The following is an 18,263-nucleotide window of genomic DNA, read 5'->3' as shown; positions in this document are numbered from 1 at the left end:
CAAACTATTTTAGCTTTTTGGTAAATGGTTGGATTTTTAAAGAAAAATGCTATGCTGTAAATCATACCTGATGGGAAGAGCTAAAGACCTGTGATTCTACTGTGTTTTTGGTCACAAGCCTTCTGTCTAAAACTCCATAAAGCACAATATGGATTCTCTGCTGCTCATTGTATGTTTGCTCTCTGGTTCCAATCCTATTCCATTTACTCTTTGTGAGAAAATTATAGTGTTCACTGTTCCCTATTGAGTGATCGCCTGTAGGGTTTGTAAAGATCTAGACTTGTCATCTGTTAAACTACTGTGTTATTACTAACGGCGTGCACATAATTACATCCCATAATATGCTGTTAAAAATGCTTATAAGGGCAAAAAGAAGAATATGTTTTAATTGGGATGACAATGACTAATGGAAAGGTTGTTTTTTTCATGTTTTGCTCAAAAAGGATTTTGTGCAATAAGTTCAGCATTTTAGTACTCATAAATGGGATTAAACATCCTAGTAGCATGCGTATAGCCTGCCATCGCTGTCTGGCTTTATTCCGTGCTGATATCTGCTTAAAAATTCTTTAATAACATTGGCTATGGTGATGGCTATTTACTCACTCTTGAACGCAGCAAGAGATGTTACTAACATTTCTGCACGGTTTCTAAAGATTCAGTGAGAGGTTGACTGCTGGCAAATACACAGCAGGATTTTGCTCAGTGTATGAAAGGAAGTGTCAGGCTGTAATATCCATCTCTAATGTTCTAATGCACTCAATAGGATGTATTTATACGCAGAGAAACGTGTGCATAAACAGCCTGTCTGCTTTAATGATTGACAGTTCACTGGTTCTTATTTTCCTTAGATGTTCCAGGAAACCATGCTCTTGATATAAACCTCCATTGTCAATATTAAATTATTAACCCATTTTAAACACATGCCTCTTGCTTAGATGAGCAGTCAATGTACAATGGTTACTGAAGCTGAAAATGGACAGGTCAGTGGCATATTTGGAAATTAGTGGACCCCTGCATGCACCCTCTAGAACAAAAAAAGGCCCCAATCACACTCAGTATCAGTGGCGGCAATTAAAAACAAACAACTCACTCAGCGTTCTCAGAGCAGAGTTGGACTGGTCTTTTCAATCCAGCGCCTCCTGGAATTACAACTGCAATGTGTGCTTCAGAGACCCATATCATTAGGAAAAGAGGCTCCTCCAAAATTGCCCCTGAAGTTCATAGTAGACATTTATGCATGCTCCATGCCCCGTGGAGTTTCCCCAAGTGCTGACTAGCAGTACTACTAGGAATGGTCACACATCTCGGGGATCAAAATGAAAAGCTTCCAACATGGTTCCACGACCATACCTTTCAGAAGGTTTATTTAGCAACAGCAGTTTTTATGGTACCAATATTCGAAGTAAAAAGAAAGAAAGCACCAGCCTATACCAACATGTGGAGTGTTCCCTGCCCCCCCCCCCCCCCCTTTCCCTGGGGCAATGTTTCTCAACCCGGGTTCCTTCAGATGTTGCTACGGGTTCCTTCAGCAATGAGCAATTTGTTCCTTTTGGGTCAGTTTAGTGACACTAATGATTTTGTTGGCTCTCTGTAAGGATGACATTTTTCTCACTGGCCAGCAATGTAAAAGGTTTTTTCCCCAATGAGTACCAGTACAATGAGCTGTGGGTATAGTACTTAAAGCAGGAGTTCTCTTAAGACCTTAAAGTTATTTCAAAGTTTTACCCCATGTTAGAAAGGTTTATAAAAGCTGCCCTAGCTGTAGGCATCATGGGGTTGGTGGTTATGCCCTGATGGTCTGACTGCTTAGTCTGGACATTGAACTAAGAGGTTCATGCCAGAAGATTGTTTTATAAATGGTGGGCATGCCCCTGTTGGTTAATTCAAAGTCAATAGACACGTACCAAACATTAACATAGAGGCTATCCTATATGTACCATGCTTACTAGTCATAACACTCATATCATGGCCATACACTCATCAATGGCCATAGAGCAAACTTAGGCCCCTTCACATGCCAGTTTTGTTCATAAATGGCAATAAAACACATTCTATTAATAAAAAAGTAATATTCCTTACCCATGTGTAAGGGGTTTGAGGGTTTTCAACTGATCAATTACCATTTATAAACAGATCAGTCAGTTGCAGTAGATCTGCTCCTGTTTACTAGCCCTAACAGCGTACCCCATTTATTAAAACTCTGGACCACAAGATCTTGTTCTGATTTAATGACTGTATTTTGCTGATAGAGATTGAGGCACATCCTGAATTCTTTGTGGTTGGGCTAACTTAACACTTTAAGTGGTTATTTGACACTAATCGGATATGCTCAGTTTGTCTGCAGACACTTAACAGCCAATATGTTTGTCATTGACATGTAGATAGATTAATAAATAATTTAGCAGAGGAAAGTGTGAATTAAGCTCTTTGTTAGCTACTCTGTTTCAGTCAAGTTAAACGTTTTACAATCATTAAAACATTTTTTACATGATGGAGTGATTAAAAGTATTGTCTGCATTAAGTATTGTAACAGGGTTGAAGGCTTTGCTTTAAACCGATATATGTATTCTGACATGTGAAACAATGAAATCTGGAAACTTGTTCTGCATTTAACTGTTAACTGAGATTGAAATGTTTGCCAAGCCACTAATGTTCCATAATTGCTAGTGGTACTTTCTAAGGCAGTACTGCTAATATTGTTGTATGGTGGTGCTGTATAGGATGTTTTGTAGCATCTATTTCAACCACTGTGCAGAGAAGACATGCTTCAATACTGATGAAAACCTTTCTTTAAAATACATTACATTTATTGCTTTTCTATTGTAGCCCAATGCATTGCAGTGAACAAAGTTGTGTAAATGTGTTAACCAGGGACTCTTAAGTCACAGTTTAAATTATATATAGCTGCACATTGTTCTGCAGCTTGTTAGGTCCCTGCTTGCCTTAGTAATTGACCAATATAATATTTAAAGGGTGTTTTCTTCAAACAATATGAAAAATTATGGATGAAGTTGCAATCTTGAACTATTAAAGTTCAGTTGTTTAGTAATTTAAAGCTGAACAGCTCCAGTTTTGTCTTCATTTATGTCTGGTTACGTAGTGTTCTCTCCTGTCTAATCTATTACTGTGGTCTTTGAGGATGGAGCATTAGAAGCTCCAGTTAAGCTTGTGGTCTTGTCTCATTCCAGGCAGATTTATAGAAGTTGCTGTCTATGGTCTGTCTCCCCTTTTCTTCAATTACTTACCATTCAGTTCATGTGTCAGCCCATCACTTAGTCCATTCCCATGCCGTCATGAAAAAAGTAGGATCAGGAACATGTGCCCGATAGATGGCCGCTTGTTTAGCCCCACCTACAGGTGGTGGGGAAGAAAGAACACTGATGTGCCGGATGTGATCATTGATATTGATTGAGTTATTCTAACACTATTTTTCTTAAAGCTAAACTCCAAGCAGCCCTGTAACTACTGACACTTTGTTACACACAGGTGATATAAATACTGAACTTTAAACACTAGATTTAGGAATTATTCTACCCTACTTTTGTTATTATAATACACATAGGGTATGCCAGCCCCTAGTGGAACGGTAAATTAACAATCAGATGGACAAAAGAAAGGGCTTTTTTGACATGTTGATTTAGGCCGATATTAGAAACCTGGTCGCCACTTTTTGTATCACAATAGTTTTGTTTTCAGGCAATCAGGCTTCTAAAAGCATAATTATTATTATTATTATTATTATTATTAATAATAATAATAATAATAATAATTAACAAGATTTATATAGCACCAACATATTATGCAGCTCTGTAAATTAAATAGGAGTTGCAAATGACACATATATATATATATATATATATATATATATATATATATATACTTTCCACAGTGTCAAACAACTGGAAAAGTGACAGACTGGATATTTAAAAACAACACTGCTGATCCCCTTGTAGTCTAGTTAAATTCTTATATGCTCCTATCAGATATACTATTTTGAATCAAAACTTGTAAAGCATTTTATGTTGTACAGTGAGGCAGACAATGTCATTAGTGTGGTGATTGTAAGGACAAATGTAACCATTTCTGGAAGACTGCTGACTACTCCCTCCCCACAGAGAGAAGGCCAATGGGCCACAACTGATGTATGACCAGCTCCACACATTCATTAGGGAGTGTTTGACTCCAGAAGGGTCTCTGTGTCCTAGAAAGCAAAGCTTGCCAAGAAATAACTGTTTATGCTACTCAGTTATGAGGCTCAGATAGTTTTAGAAGCATTTTACATACAGAAAATAGACAATATATCAAAAATGTTTATGATGTGATCTACCTGAAGATACATTTGTTTTGCAATGTCTCTTTTCATTATACATTTTTCTTTGCTAAAATGATACCTTGAGAAAAACTTGGATAATAGAAAAAATTTGGAGACCAAACAAATGTTTGATATTTATTAAGCAAAATACCTACATATGAAGCACATAATAAGCAACATGCTGCCCGTCTTTAGGCAATACATCTAATCCATTTAAACACCTTATTATATACAATGAGGAGGAATACGCTGGAGGATGCGGCAATCAAGACAATATTGGGAACGCATAGTGTCCAGGGATACATAAGTCATAGATCCCTGGCTTCTGGCTGCTCCTTCTGCACATGCCCAATCTTGCATTTTCCTATATTTAGGGGAAAGATGACGATCTCACAGATATGCTGTGAGATCCGCATTTTTTCCCCTTTTTAAAACAGGCTACATCACCCAACCTCGCGCCTGTGCAGTGCAAGATCGGGATGTAGCCAAAAGAAGGAAGAAAACGGAGAAAGATGGCGATGCCCAGATGAAGGAGAATTCCAGGACAGTGCAGGACCCGACTGAAGACTTATCCAGCCCGATTGAGGATTCTACAGAATTAAAGCAAGTGGGATTTTTTTTTAATTTTCAGTTTAGTTCTCCTTTAACATATCAGTGTTTCTCCTGATGAAGCCATATGTGCCAAATGTGTACAAAAACATGTCAATATTTAATTATCTACATTTGGTCACAAATTTATATGCCATTTGTTTATTTTATGTTTAATATTTTTGTTTTTGAGTGATTGATTAATAAAAAATTGTGATTGAATTTTTTTGTACCTGAAAAGTCCTATTAAGGTTTTTTGGTCCAATGTTTAGAGATTGCTTACATTGTACATACTTTTCAAGCATACACTCAATATTAAACATGCTAACTTTTACCCGATTGACCATAATACATTTTGACATTTTTGTACTTATTAGAATCTCTCTAAAACTCCTCGACTCTCTGTCGAAGCATGCCACAGATGAAGGAGCGGGTCCATGATGAAAGCCAAGAACCCAACTGGCTGAATCACTGACATAAATACTGAAATACAAAGTATATATGTAAAAGCTCACGAATCACGTCACTTTAAAATATTCTTTGTGAACTGTCCTCTACCACAGACAAGTAATATTTTACCAAGGATCGCAATAAGGCTGCATACACATGTTCAATCATCTTTCATGATCATTTCCAGCAAAAAAAGAGTGACAGATGAAAGAACGAGTACTGTACACACAGTGTTGTTCTGTTCTATGGAGAGGGGAGGGGTGGGATGATTGAGCGCCCCCCCGCTGTGCGCTTCCCCCATCACTTGTATTATGGTCACTCATGGTTGGCTGCTCATTGATCTGTCAGGATGGATCCATGGACTATATCAGACGACCTCTGTACTCTTGCCCGAGACAAGCCTGACTGTTCATATTTGGTGAGAATCATCTTACGCGTGTAAAGCCTAACAACAAAATCCATGATTGAAGAGGATAGAAGTTGATTTTATTATGATAAGAGGATACACATAAAAAACAACATTGTTACATGCGTTTCGATTTTAAGTAAAGGAAAAACTAGTAGAGGATTATGCAGGGAGTTAGAGAGAAAACATTCAATAGGAAGGAGACAAAGGATTCTGGGGAGGTGGAGGATGGTGCTGTAAGAAAAATAAGCAGATCTAAAACTTGAAATATACAAGATAACAAACCTTATAAATCAATAATAGATATCTAATTGCAACTAAGCTCATGCAAACTGTTTGATAAGCATAGCTTCTAGTGAATTGGTGATAACAGGGTGATAGAAAAGGTATTCTCTCTTGTCCGAGCAATGTAGTTGAACCGTCTGTGGAAAAAAAACTCTTGGATTGTGTATCTTTTTCTGGGCCAGAGCATGCTGCCGCCTTCTCCAGGTACATGAGATGGTTTAAGTCTTGCCAGATCCCCTTTATTGTTGGGTTTGCCGAGTCCAGTCATTTATGCATTATTGCTCTCCTTGCTGCAAACAAATGTGTGTAATATGGACAGAGTTTTCCTGCATTGTTGGGGAATCCCAGTGATTGAATAGTACAAGCAGTGGGTCCATTGGTGGTTAGGTGCCTATTACGTTCTCATTGTATTTTACTAACTTTCGGCAAATGGGCAGTAAATGGGTAGTGTCATGGTATTGTACCAACGATGTTGATGTTTCATCCTTACTTCTGGGTGGTTCATAATAATAAAGAGTAGATGTTCTGTACGTCACCATGGTGTGAATGAAGAGTGCTGTGGTGAAGGAAAATATGCCATATATCATGTGAAACTGGCTTATAGACAAGTAAAATAGCCATGAGTTTGTGAATAAAGTTCCACATGTAATGTACTGCTTTTTGAGGTGCCCCATGTTAATATGCAGTGTACTGGGTAGATATGATATAGAACAGTGCATCCTTGGTATGCCAGAATGCGCAATGTCCTACTATTTGTCATCTACAACTCTACTGAAAGAGAGATAACCTTTGGCTTAGCCTTGTTATATCAGCAATAAATGAGATTGCAGTATTGTCAGCTTCCAAACACATTTCATGTGGTAGCTGCTGCTATGAATTTTTTTGTGGATAGAAAATAATTCCAACTTACATCCCTGGTTTAATTATTGCTGATATTTTAAAAGATAGTGATTTGTTTTAGCAGAAATGTTTATTAGCAGGTGAGCCGTAATGGGAGAATGCTTACATGGTTTCATTTATTGCTTTTAAATCAATGCAAGCCCCATTGCAAGCCCCAATTGTAAACTTAAAGTTGTGGTATAGTCTGGTGAAGTTCAAGCTTCCAAAGTTTCTTAAACTTCATGACATTAGAGACATAGAGGGACTGGCTTAGCTGATTTTTTTTCCAACAAGTCTAGTTTGCCTGGCAGTCACACTAAAGCATTGGCTTCCATACTAATGGATGAGCAATTAATAATTATTAATGAGTAATACCTTATGAGAGCAAGTATACCTGCATTTTACTTCAACTGTTGTGGATTTGCACTGCTATAATGTATGTGTACATTTTTACTTTTCATGTATATTTTTACATTTCTAAAGATAATAAGTTATACTCACATCATTTGATTTCTTTTAGGCCCCGTAGTTGATATTACTTAATAATTTTAGACACCCAAAACACATTGTAATATGTTGTGCTATTTGTTTTTTAACCCTTTGATGTTTTGCACTCCTACACTTTGATTTATTAAGGACCACAAAAGCCCTCTACCAGGCAGAAGGCAGCTTTATACTTTGTGTGCAGCCTTGATGAAGGCATAGGAACCTTTAAAAATTCAAGCTGGTACAACAGTCATAAGATTTTTCTCAAAGTGTTGAAAGCTGTACATCTAGAAAGCTTTCTGGTGAAAGAAAAGGCACGATCAAGGAATTCTGTCCTAGGTTTGAATATATATGGCATTGAAAGTCCTGCTGATTTTTCTATGGTGTGTCTAATATTCTGTTCCTACATATCCTTGCTCCCGTTTGTTAAGCCCCATTAATTTTCTAATTCCTCTATCGTTTACTTGATTGCAGTTTAAGAAGCGAAGAAAAGAGTTACCTTACTGTCTAAATAGGATATTCAATAAAGGAGATTTCCTCCATTTGAGCTTCTCTGTAGTAAAATGGGGTCCTTCTCTTGGCAAAGAACAGCAAGACCCCAGAATCAATATTGTTTGATGTGATTGGCAAACTAAAATCCAACAAAAAAATGTTAAAGTTCTATGAAATAGTTTTATTTTAAGGTTGTACATCAGTACTAGATTTAAAAAGAAGACCAGTGCCCTCAGCTGACATCTGTAACTGCAGATTTATGAGGTTCCTTGTAGAAATCAGACAGAAGAGGCTTAGAAGTCTGTAATAGACAGAAATTTATTTGAGGTAATGAGCAGTCTACCAGCAAAACTTGTTAAAGGCTTCCCTTTAAAAGTTTCAGCAATAGTTAAGAGAGAGATATTGCTGGTTCAGGAAGCATGGCCCAGTGTCTAATCTTTTACTCATGTAAGCACATAGAGATACAATATAGAAGTCAATGTTTCCTTGCATTGAGATTACTGTATATAATTATATATGTTTCTTTCTGTTTGACCATAAAGATCTGCGGAGGGGTTTCGGTAAAATTAGTTTTGGGGTACTTCAAAGAAATCTGCTTGTTTTGTTTGATGCATTTCAGCAATATACATATACAAATAATGCTTGATGTTTTTTTTCTGGAGATCACGTTGCCAATCTCCTTTGTTAGGTGTATGTACAGTATAGTCCAGAGTTTTTTTTATTTTTAGATCGAGTGGGAAAGTTTTAAACTCTCATCAGGCTATTTGCAGTTGTCTGTGCTTGCAGGAAATATTTCCCCTCACTTCCTGTCTTGGAGGTGCAACAAGATATTTTCCCATTCATCTTGCTCTGATTCTTCAATGACATCTGTAAAATTTAGAATTCCTCCTTACTTTCTGTCTCACTGATGTTGGTTGCCTGGACTAACAGAGGGGTAAATCTCTACAGCTGAGACAGAAATAGCAATAAATCTCATGTTAACCCCTGTATGCTCAATTTAAAAATTAAAAAAAGATTTGCCTTTACAAACATTTAAAATTTAAAAAATTAATGTTGTGATTAAGCACAATAAAAAAAAAAAAAAAATTGGTTAGATTTTAAATAATTAAATTAGGCACTCCATTTTGTGGCATGTGAGTTTAGTCTTGTGAGAATCAAGACTAAACTCCAGGAAGAAGAGTATAGTGACAACACCATGCTATAGAAAATCTTTCATATTTTGTTGAAACTGGTGAATGTTCCAAATCCTTAAACATAGGCCTAATGTAATTAGTGGGCCTATCATTTTTCTTTTCTATAGGATGTTCTTCGGGAATGTGTATACCAGTGTTCCTTAACTAGAGGTTGCTAGGGGTTCCATGAGCAATTTGTGCCTCTGAGATCAGTTTAAGTGATATTATCAGTTTAAGTGATCAGATAGTGATAAATAGTGATCAGTTTAGGTGATATCAAAAATATTGTTGGCTATCTGTAAGGGTGACAATCGTTCCACTATTCAGCAACTTAAGAGCCATTCTTATCACTGACTACCATGGTAAAATACTGTAAGTTTGGCATTTAGTAAAGATAGCAGAGGTTCCCTAAAGACCTGACAGTTATGTAAAGGGATCATGTATGTAATAAAATTGAAAAAAGCTGTTTTTAATGTTTTTTTAAGCAGGTAACTAAGAATGTTTAAAATTATGTTTATAATATGCTTAAATATAAAGATAAACTATTGACGTTGATTTTAAGAAGTTAGGTCCTCTCCAGGTTGTTTAATGGATCAACACAAATTTTATGTTATTGCAATGTTTTTAAATAAACAAAACATGGAAAAGATGTATATATTACAGTTATATATTGTTATGCCTATATTCCTGCAATTATCTACAATTAATGTACAAGCTGTTTAGAAATCCAAACATAGGGTTACCAGCAGTTAGACATTTTTCTTGGTAAGTTTATAGCATATGTTTATTTTAGTGAATGTGCCTTTTAATGCACTACCATTTTTTACAAGTGTCCTATCCAACCACTATGCTTTTTTAAAGACTGTATAATTTATCCTCCACCTTGCCCTCTGTTAAATGTATAATTGTGTAAGCTTTGTTCTACTAATCACGAAAATCCTTTTTCAAAATTAACTTAGTGCTCAGATATAAAACTAGTTGTTTATTGTACATCAAATATATCTGATACATTTTTAACTGACAATGCCTAAACTTTTCCTATTTCACTAAATAACACCCTTAGCTGGTAAGAACAGATTATCATTAAAAGGACTCAATTTATCACACTCCAAATGGCATTTCAAGTTGATGGCAAATGGTATGCAAATGTGCTCTAGACAAGTAAGCATTAGTTTCCATTCAAAATGTTTGTATCCAGACATATTAAGTAAATACAAAGAGGGAAATGCATCTTTATTTCAAAATAATTTATATATATATATATATATATATATATATATATATATATAAATATAAATATAATATTTAATAAAAGTGAAACATTTTAAAATCTGAGTGTGAGAGGGCTAAAACAATTACAAAACCCTTTGGATATCTACTCAACACACAGCCAGTTTCTAAGTGTATTCTCTCCAGCATTGGAGAGCTTTAAAAAATCTGGTCCATTGTGTTGAAAGCCTCATTTGGTGGTGGTTTCAGAAATAGCTCATTATAAGCGGGCAAATTGTACAAGGGAGCACGGTTGGCTCAGTGGCTAGCTTTCTTGACTCTGCAGTGCTCGGTCAAAGGTTCGAAGTAGGGTCAGGACACTATCTGCAAGGTGTTTGTATATTCTCCCTATGCTTGTGTGGGTTTCCTCTCACATCTCAGAAACTTAGGTATTTGGCTTCCCCTCAAAATTGACCCTAGACTGTGTTAACGACATGACTATGGTAGGGACATTAGATTGTGAGCTCCGTTGATGGACAGTTAGTCATATGACAATAAACTTTTTAAAGCACTGCGTAACATGTCAGGTTGAGATTTACTTACTAAGTGCTTGGATAACTTTTCCAAACTGCTTTTTTCAGAAAATATTTTTTCCTCCATTTTTGACTTTGACCGCTCAGTTTAGTATCTAAAAGCAGAGAGAGAACAACAACCAAATAGATTACCTGTGTAGTCTTCATGCATCTCATGGTGCCATGTACTGTTTTGTATGGAATCAGTCAGGAGACATTTTCGGCAAACAATAACATTGGCATGCACCTCTGTCTGCCTGGCATCCAGTTATATTCACATTTGTGCTAAACCAAGCATAGCTTTAGCATCTTTTCTGTACACAGAAATCCCATTCGAAGCATTGTGTATTCTGTGTGCGTGAGTGGTTGGCAAAGTGCCAACAGTGCGGAGCCATTTGTGTTCGCCCAATCCAGAAGCAGGTCTTAACTTGTACTTAAGTGTTTTTTTTGTTTTTTTTTTGTTTTTTTTGTTTTTTTTTTTAGGGCATATAGTAAATAATAGAATTATTCCGCTGTTAGGCTCATTTTTGGTACTATGTACTGTCTGTAATTCTGCATTAAACATTTTATAAAAATGACTGTTGAGGTTTCTAAATATGTTCTTTGCAAATGATCGTTAAACTGCAAAATTACAAAATCAATCAAGAAGGTTAACAGGTTAAAACCTGTAAATTTAAACATAATATACGCCAAACAGAATTACTTCTGTTTGCTATATACATTACATATTTAAAATATATAAATATATATTTATGTTATGGATATTGTATGTATATACTTCAATGCCTAATGTTGTCAAGGGCAGGCACAGAGTTTTGATGGGATTCAAGTGCAATTCTTTTTTTCTTCGCTACTTTCTCATTTTCAGTTTCCCTTAGCTCTGTTACAGACATACAGATATCTCTGTAATGGAACCTGATGAACGGCTATGATAAAGCTCACAGAAAGCAGCCAGGTGTCTCAGTTAGATAGCTCCCGTCAGCCAGAGATACTCTCAAGGCATCGTCGCACGATTCCCAAGTCTGATATCTCTGTTGGAAACATGGAGGCAAAGCAATTTGCAACAAGGGAATGGATCCATTTTAGTGCCCGAAGTCAGAGAAGCATTGAGTTCTAAAGTTATTGTTGTCATGAGAAGAAACCTGAGGGAGCAAAATGATGAGAATATTCCGCCAATCATTTCTGTTATGGACATGCCAGGGAGGAATTGACTAAAAAAAGAAACACAATTCATAATTTTTCCATGAGAGATTTTGCCTAACTGCAAGAAATTTAGAGTGATTATGATGTATTTGAACAGTGGAAAACATTCCAATTTAACTCTTAACCATTTCGCTACTATAAGAATCTTGCATACTAGTGAACATTATACTTATACAAAACCTAACCTGGTATTTAAATTTAAATACAAACTAACATTTTTGTTTTTTAATTCATACACCATTTTTCAAATTAAATTTAGTGTGTTCATTACAATATATGGGGTCTAGTTATAATTGCATTCACTGGTGAAGGATCAAATACTGCCATTGGAACACATGAACCTGAAAGATTCGCCACCATAGATTGGTTTCAGTGAATGTCAGCTTTACTGCTTTAAAAAGTAAACCTTTGCTTTCTGGTCAGAAGGTTATTTTCTGGTGTTGTGCACACAACACAAAGGATGTGAGATTCTTTATGACCTTTTCTCTTCATCTCTGCAGTCCGAACTTAATGGTCATAGACCTTCCACACCTACCAATTAGTATGACAATATATTTATATATTTAAAAAGGAACAGAGGCAATCACTACCCAGATGACATCTGAAGATAGTTACTCCTCCCTGTCCTGTGCTGTGCAAATAGGTTTGCCCATATCTCACCTGTTCTGCAGAAAACATTCTTATTTCGTCCCTTTTCCCAGATGGTATTGCCCTATTTATCAGTCTGTGTTTGCTTTAAAAGCACATTGCATACATTTAATATTTTGGGTAATAGCCCATCTAATTATTTTACTGTATGATTTTTGAAGATATGAAAGAAGTTTGGAATCCACAGCATCTGCTTAGAGCAACCTTTCTGTTTTTAACATGGGGAACCCTTGAAATAACTTGCAGGTCTTCAGGGAACCCCCACAATAGTTACTATATCCACAGCTCATAGTATATTAGCATTGTGGTCAGTAGGAAGTTAAATTGCTGGCCAATGTCACCTTTACACAAAGATCATTGGTTTCACTTACACTTCCCTGGGAGGCACACATTGCTCAAGGAACCTATAGCAACCTCTGGAGGAACCCTAGGTTTCCACAGAACCATTGACTTAGAATGTGTGCATTGTGCAAAAAAAAAATATATTATATAAGGGATGCAGTTGCACTCAGATCAATTGAAATAGCTCCACATTTTCCACCACTTAAGAGTGGACACTTGGTTGCTTCTATCTTTTGTTGACAAGCTCAAAAAGTGTTTTGTGACAGCTGTTTTACATGTAGCTTTCCAAAACACAAGGACAATAGTAAGCATGTAATCCTAATACTCAGTGAGATTGTGGTGTCCAACGGGTCAGCGTACAAAATTCTGTTGTGTTTTCTGTTGTCATTTCAAATTTTCAACATAAACCATCACAAGCATCATTAAATCTAAACTACTAAAAGTGAAAAAGTTCAAGTCTTGTAGTATTTGACAGTATGTTGATGAGCCATGAAACGTGATATTTAATTTGCACTCACAATAGATGCTATTTTTTACCACAGAGTACCGTATTCGTCTTTTCTATTCTTTTTACACCTACATTTACTTGCTCCTAAGTCAGCTCTATATCATTGCAATGGACTATATCACCTTTATTGTGACAACAGTAGAACCTGTTGGGGCACCTCTCCTTACACGTAGGTGCATAAATATCAGAATTAATGTATTTTTTAATAAAAGCTGCTTATATAAAAATATTCAAACTACTTTTGAAACGACATCATTCTAAAATGAAATGTGAAATTTTAGGGATTGTGTTTAGGAAGTGTTTCAATGGCCATTAATAGTTCTGTCTGTAGGATGAATGGACCTTGGTTTCAGGTTGAAAAGTGAAGTGTGTGTAATCAACATAACTTATCGATGGTACCTCAAAGAGCCTTGTTTTTTTTCGCAGCACTGACAAAGTGCTGTACTGTCTAAGCATACTTTAAGGTCTAAAAGCATTAAGGTGCTTATTAAGCCAGCAGTAGTAAAAAAAAAAACAGATGGAAATTGCATGTTTTTTTATTTTTGAGTAATTACGTTTGTTGCATTTAAAAACCTAAGAAAATCCTAGACAAGTCTATGACTTAGGTTCCAAATGTTTGTATATATGTACCTCATGTAAAAAAGTTTTCAAATAGTTTTTTTTTTAAAGTTAGCTTGCAGAACCTAAGCTTTAATGTATTTATGCAAACAAAATCCAGCAAAAAAATTTGTTCATCTTAAAGAATGTTGTGTTAGAAAACTTAACTGGTTTTCATTAGTATCCAAGTCTCTAAGGGGAATGAAAACAGAGGTCTCCAAAAAACAATAACTGCTCTGAAATACACCAATAAAAAATAGTTTCTGTTTTTTCCCATTGAGTTAAAAAACATTACATACCGATGTATGTATCTCTACTGGAAATAGGGGAAACAGGGACCGACAGTTACATTTCTTTCCAAATTTATTGCAAATTTATATCTACACTGAGCTTATTTACAGTAGCAGTCATTCTGATTATCTCCTTCATTTTTTCTATAAAGATGTGGAAGAATGAATGAAAGTATCTAGTTTTTCCCAATATGCTTAGAAATGTATATCAAATTTTATATTTTGTCTTGCAGTGTGGCCCTACATCCTCGTAAGGAAATCCTGGTGACAGCAAGTGATGATCGCCTGTGGAAGATGTGGTCTATACCCAGTGGGGAGATAATTATGACTGGTGAAGGACACACTGACTGGCTTTCAGGTTGCTGCTTCCATCCAAAGTAAGCAAATATTTTCCCATAAGTCTATATTTCAACCATGAGTGTATGTAGTACCCGTGTAACATTGAAGTCTTAAAGTGATGGTGGTCTCAAGTTTATAATAATGTGTTTTGGGTACTCAGGGGTGCTTTTATCAGTCTGATTTCAATGTCAAAATATGGATCCAAACTGTTTGTTATTTTTAGAGGTATATAATATAGCTAGCATGGGCATCATCAGCTGCAGTGTTATCCCCAGGCCATTTTAGCTGGGTGCACCTCCTGGCACTTGTTGTCATCATAGAACTATCTAGGCTATCTGGTGTAGGGGAGAGTACAGAGAGAGAAAGAAAGATTTACACTTTCTATCTTTTCCAGTCCACGTCTTATGGTATCAGAACTGGCAAGCTGTCAGCTTATAAAGCCGTAAGCTGTAAATTTGCTAAAAGAAAGTGCATACTAGAAGGGTGAGCATTATAAAATTGGAACATAGTACAGAGGGCAATAGAAAATCAACACAAATATAAGGGTTACTGGATACCAAAAGCACAAACAACTGGAAACAATAAAACACAAAATTTGTTGTGTTGCCTCCCCCACTTTGACTACCTGGCTACAGCTTTCCCGGCTAAAGAAATTGCCTGGGGAGATCAATGAGCTGGTTGTTGCAGCCTACATTCCTAGGTGTTTTAACTATATCTCTAACTCTCCTGAACATATTCACCATCTATTTTTGTCCTGGTGATTCTTGGCACTGAGGCACAAAGTAATGGGACAGGAGATGAAAAGAAACATTGCAGTGGAGAGATTTACTTTTGTGTCTATGGGCCAGGTAGTAAGTTATATCTCCCTAATTTGGAGTTTAAAAAACATAAAAAGTACCCATATGTGGTTTTAACCTTTTTTTGTGGTTTTATTGGGTATAAATACAGTTTTAATAGCCTAAGTTTTCCTTACAATCCTAAGATCTTGGTGTAAATATGAAATTACTATCTTTGACAATGTCATAAGTATATTCAAACAATTTGTTAAAATATTAGTAGTTGAACTGAAACACTAATGGAACACATTTGAAAAAGCTTTGGAAATAAATAAATAGTTTGCATTGTTGGAGAAACCCTCATGACTGCACACTTTTTTACGTAAGCTAGTTGGTCATCAGTCCAACAAGCACTTCCAGCTTGAGATTTTTGCTACTTTGTTACATAAAAAACGTAGATTACAAACATATACATACCATGAAGCAGGAGGCAGCTAAACTATGTCCTTTCTTTCTTATATGTCTCATAGAAAAATAGGAGTATTAAAATATAGCTTTTTATAGAGTATTAAATAGAAATACTACATTATGCATGTGCGGAATGGTGAAATATTTATTCATTTTATTCATGCTGTTAAACCTGGTATACCATGCTGTTAGTGCACTAAAATAATCTGTCACATACTTGGTTGGTAATACAGGTAGGGGTATATGTATAGTTCCAAACTTTCCTAGCCACTTACCATACAGACATTACATGACATTTATTAGCCAACAAAGAAGAGTTTAATTTAGCAGGGGGCAGGGCCAATAATAACAATGTTATTGTGTAACAATGCCTCCATTTTGTAATCTATTGGTCACTAAAAGTAACCTTTGATAACACTTTTTTATCAAGTATTTTCATCTGGAATTGTGACAGTTAAATATTAGATAGACTTGTCTTCTCCTAATATATTGTATATATTGTAACGTAAGAAGAAATAGAACATATAACTATAACTATACTTATAACATATAACTATACTAATACTTTTCTAAAAAACAAAATAAGTGTCAGAAATAAATGTAATAGTAAAACTTTACACTAAAGTACTATTGATGGGGGGAGCTTTGATAATTTAAACTGATGCTCTCTGCCTTAATTCCGCACTTGTAATTTTGTTAGTTGGTTAATACATATAGTTGTTACTTCAGAATATTTGATGAATGGGCCCCAGTATGTTTTTGGCTTTGTAAGTCATAAAACAGCCAGTGTATGATATATAGGCAAATGCCTGGAATCTATTTACAGATGCATTTTGTTAGCAATGGTCCAGAAAAAGCTGTAAATTTCATCTGCATAGTTCACGGTTTCCATTCAGTGTCTAAGACGTCTCATTTATGTTCTGATGTTTTCAAGGTTAACTTTTCTTCATGCATGATGACATTGTTGTGCTTGGCTTAAAGCATGAAAAGAAATGAAAGTGTTACAAAGACCAAATAACTTGTTTGCTGGGTAACCCTAAAACCCAGATTACATTATAAGGATGATATACAGCAGCAACATCAATTATTTGTTTCTAGGGCCTCTCTATGTCTGTTGCAGCCAGTACTGTGATGTTAATTGGGTTTTCTCACAGACGATATATCAGGAGATCAACATAGACATGATCCATTAGCAACCAGTCACAATGCTTGGAGTCCTTTCTGCCCTCAATAATCCCCAGTAACCTTCATGCCACATAATCTTACCGTCTCCCCGCAAAGGTATTTACCATTGATATCTCCAATACGTTAAGGTAGAGGACAATTTATTGTACATTGCTGTAAAAAAAACCCTTTTACATCTTTTATTAGTGGAATAAAATACTCTGTTTGAGAACAGCTGGAAAATAAACCACAGACCATTGCAGAGAATGTTAATCAGATTTTCATAATACATTGTTACCATGGCTTCCAGAGACTCGGAATCACAGGAACCTGGGAAGGATTTTTTGATTAGTGGACAGTCTATAATCCTTTCAAATATTCTAACTCATATTTCTTTAATTATGAAAATTATATTCAAACATCCCCCGTTTCATGGCAATGTAACTGTGCCGCGTAATGTATTTGCACAGTTTGTGCATTGCAAGCATTGTTGCCACTTTTAAAGCTCATACCACAGTTTAATGATCATGTCAGGTCCATTAATTAGTCAATCATTTTATTCTGTATATGGTGATCGGTAGAGCATGATTTTATAAATTTTTTTTAAATAAGTAATGGATTGAAAGTTTCATAACTTCTACTGTATTAATATTGCTGGAGCAAAGCACTGCACCCATATAACGAATATCAGTCCAATGGTGGCTGAATCATGAGTTTATTATTTTAGTAAAAAGAGAGACTGGAGAAAAACAGGTACTTTTTAGGCATACATCATAAATTCAAAAATACTCTACAAGTATAAATACAAAAGTATCTACGCATGTAATGGTTCAAGAAACTAGTTAATATAAAACCATATCTAAATAGAACGATGATGTAACACATAGTTGAGCAAAATGCCATGGTAGTTAGCAGGACATTTCTTAATGCAGTGTAACATTCCACTGGCCATTTTAATGATTCTACGCATTTCGCAAACAAATTGCTTTATCATTTTTTTGTGAGACACCCCACTCTCCTAATGAAGCAGTTTGTTTGTGAAATGCATAGAGGCATTATGGGTGCCAGTTGAATCAT

General features: G+C 35.7%; 1 protein-coding gene across 1 annotated transcript in view; it reads left to right on the top strand.

The window, feature by feature from the left end:
* The window catches only part of SPAG16 (sperm associated antigen 16), a 485,653-nt gene that overhangs the window by 216,276 nt on the left and 251,114 nt on the right, over positions 1-18,263 (top strand). The window contains exon 11 of the mRNA XM_072418546.1: positions 14,673-14,816. The gene's annotated coding sequence lies outside the window, so the exon portion shown is untranslated. The remainder of the gene's footprint in view (positions 1-14,672; positions 14,817-18,263) is intronic.

Source organism: Pyxicephalus adspersus, chromosome 7 (assembly GCF_032062135.1).
Source record: "Pyxicephalus adspersus chromosome 7, UCB_Pads_2.0, whole genome shotgun sequence".
Taxonomy (NCBI): Eukaryota; Metazoa; Chordata; class Amphibia; order Anura; family Pyxicephalidae; genus Pyxicephalus; species Pyxicephalus adspersus.
This window is presented reverse-complemented; position numbering and strand designations above follow the sequence as displayed.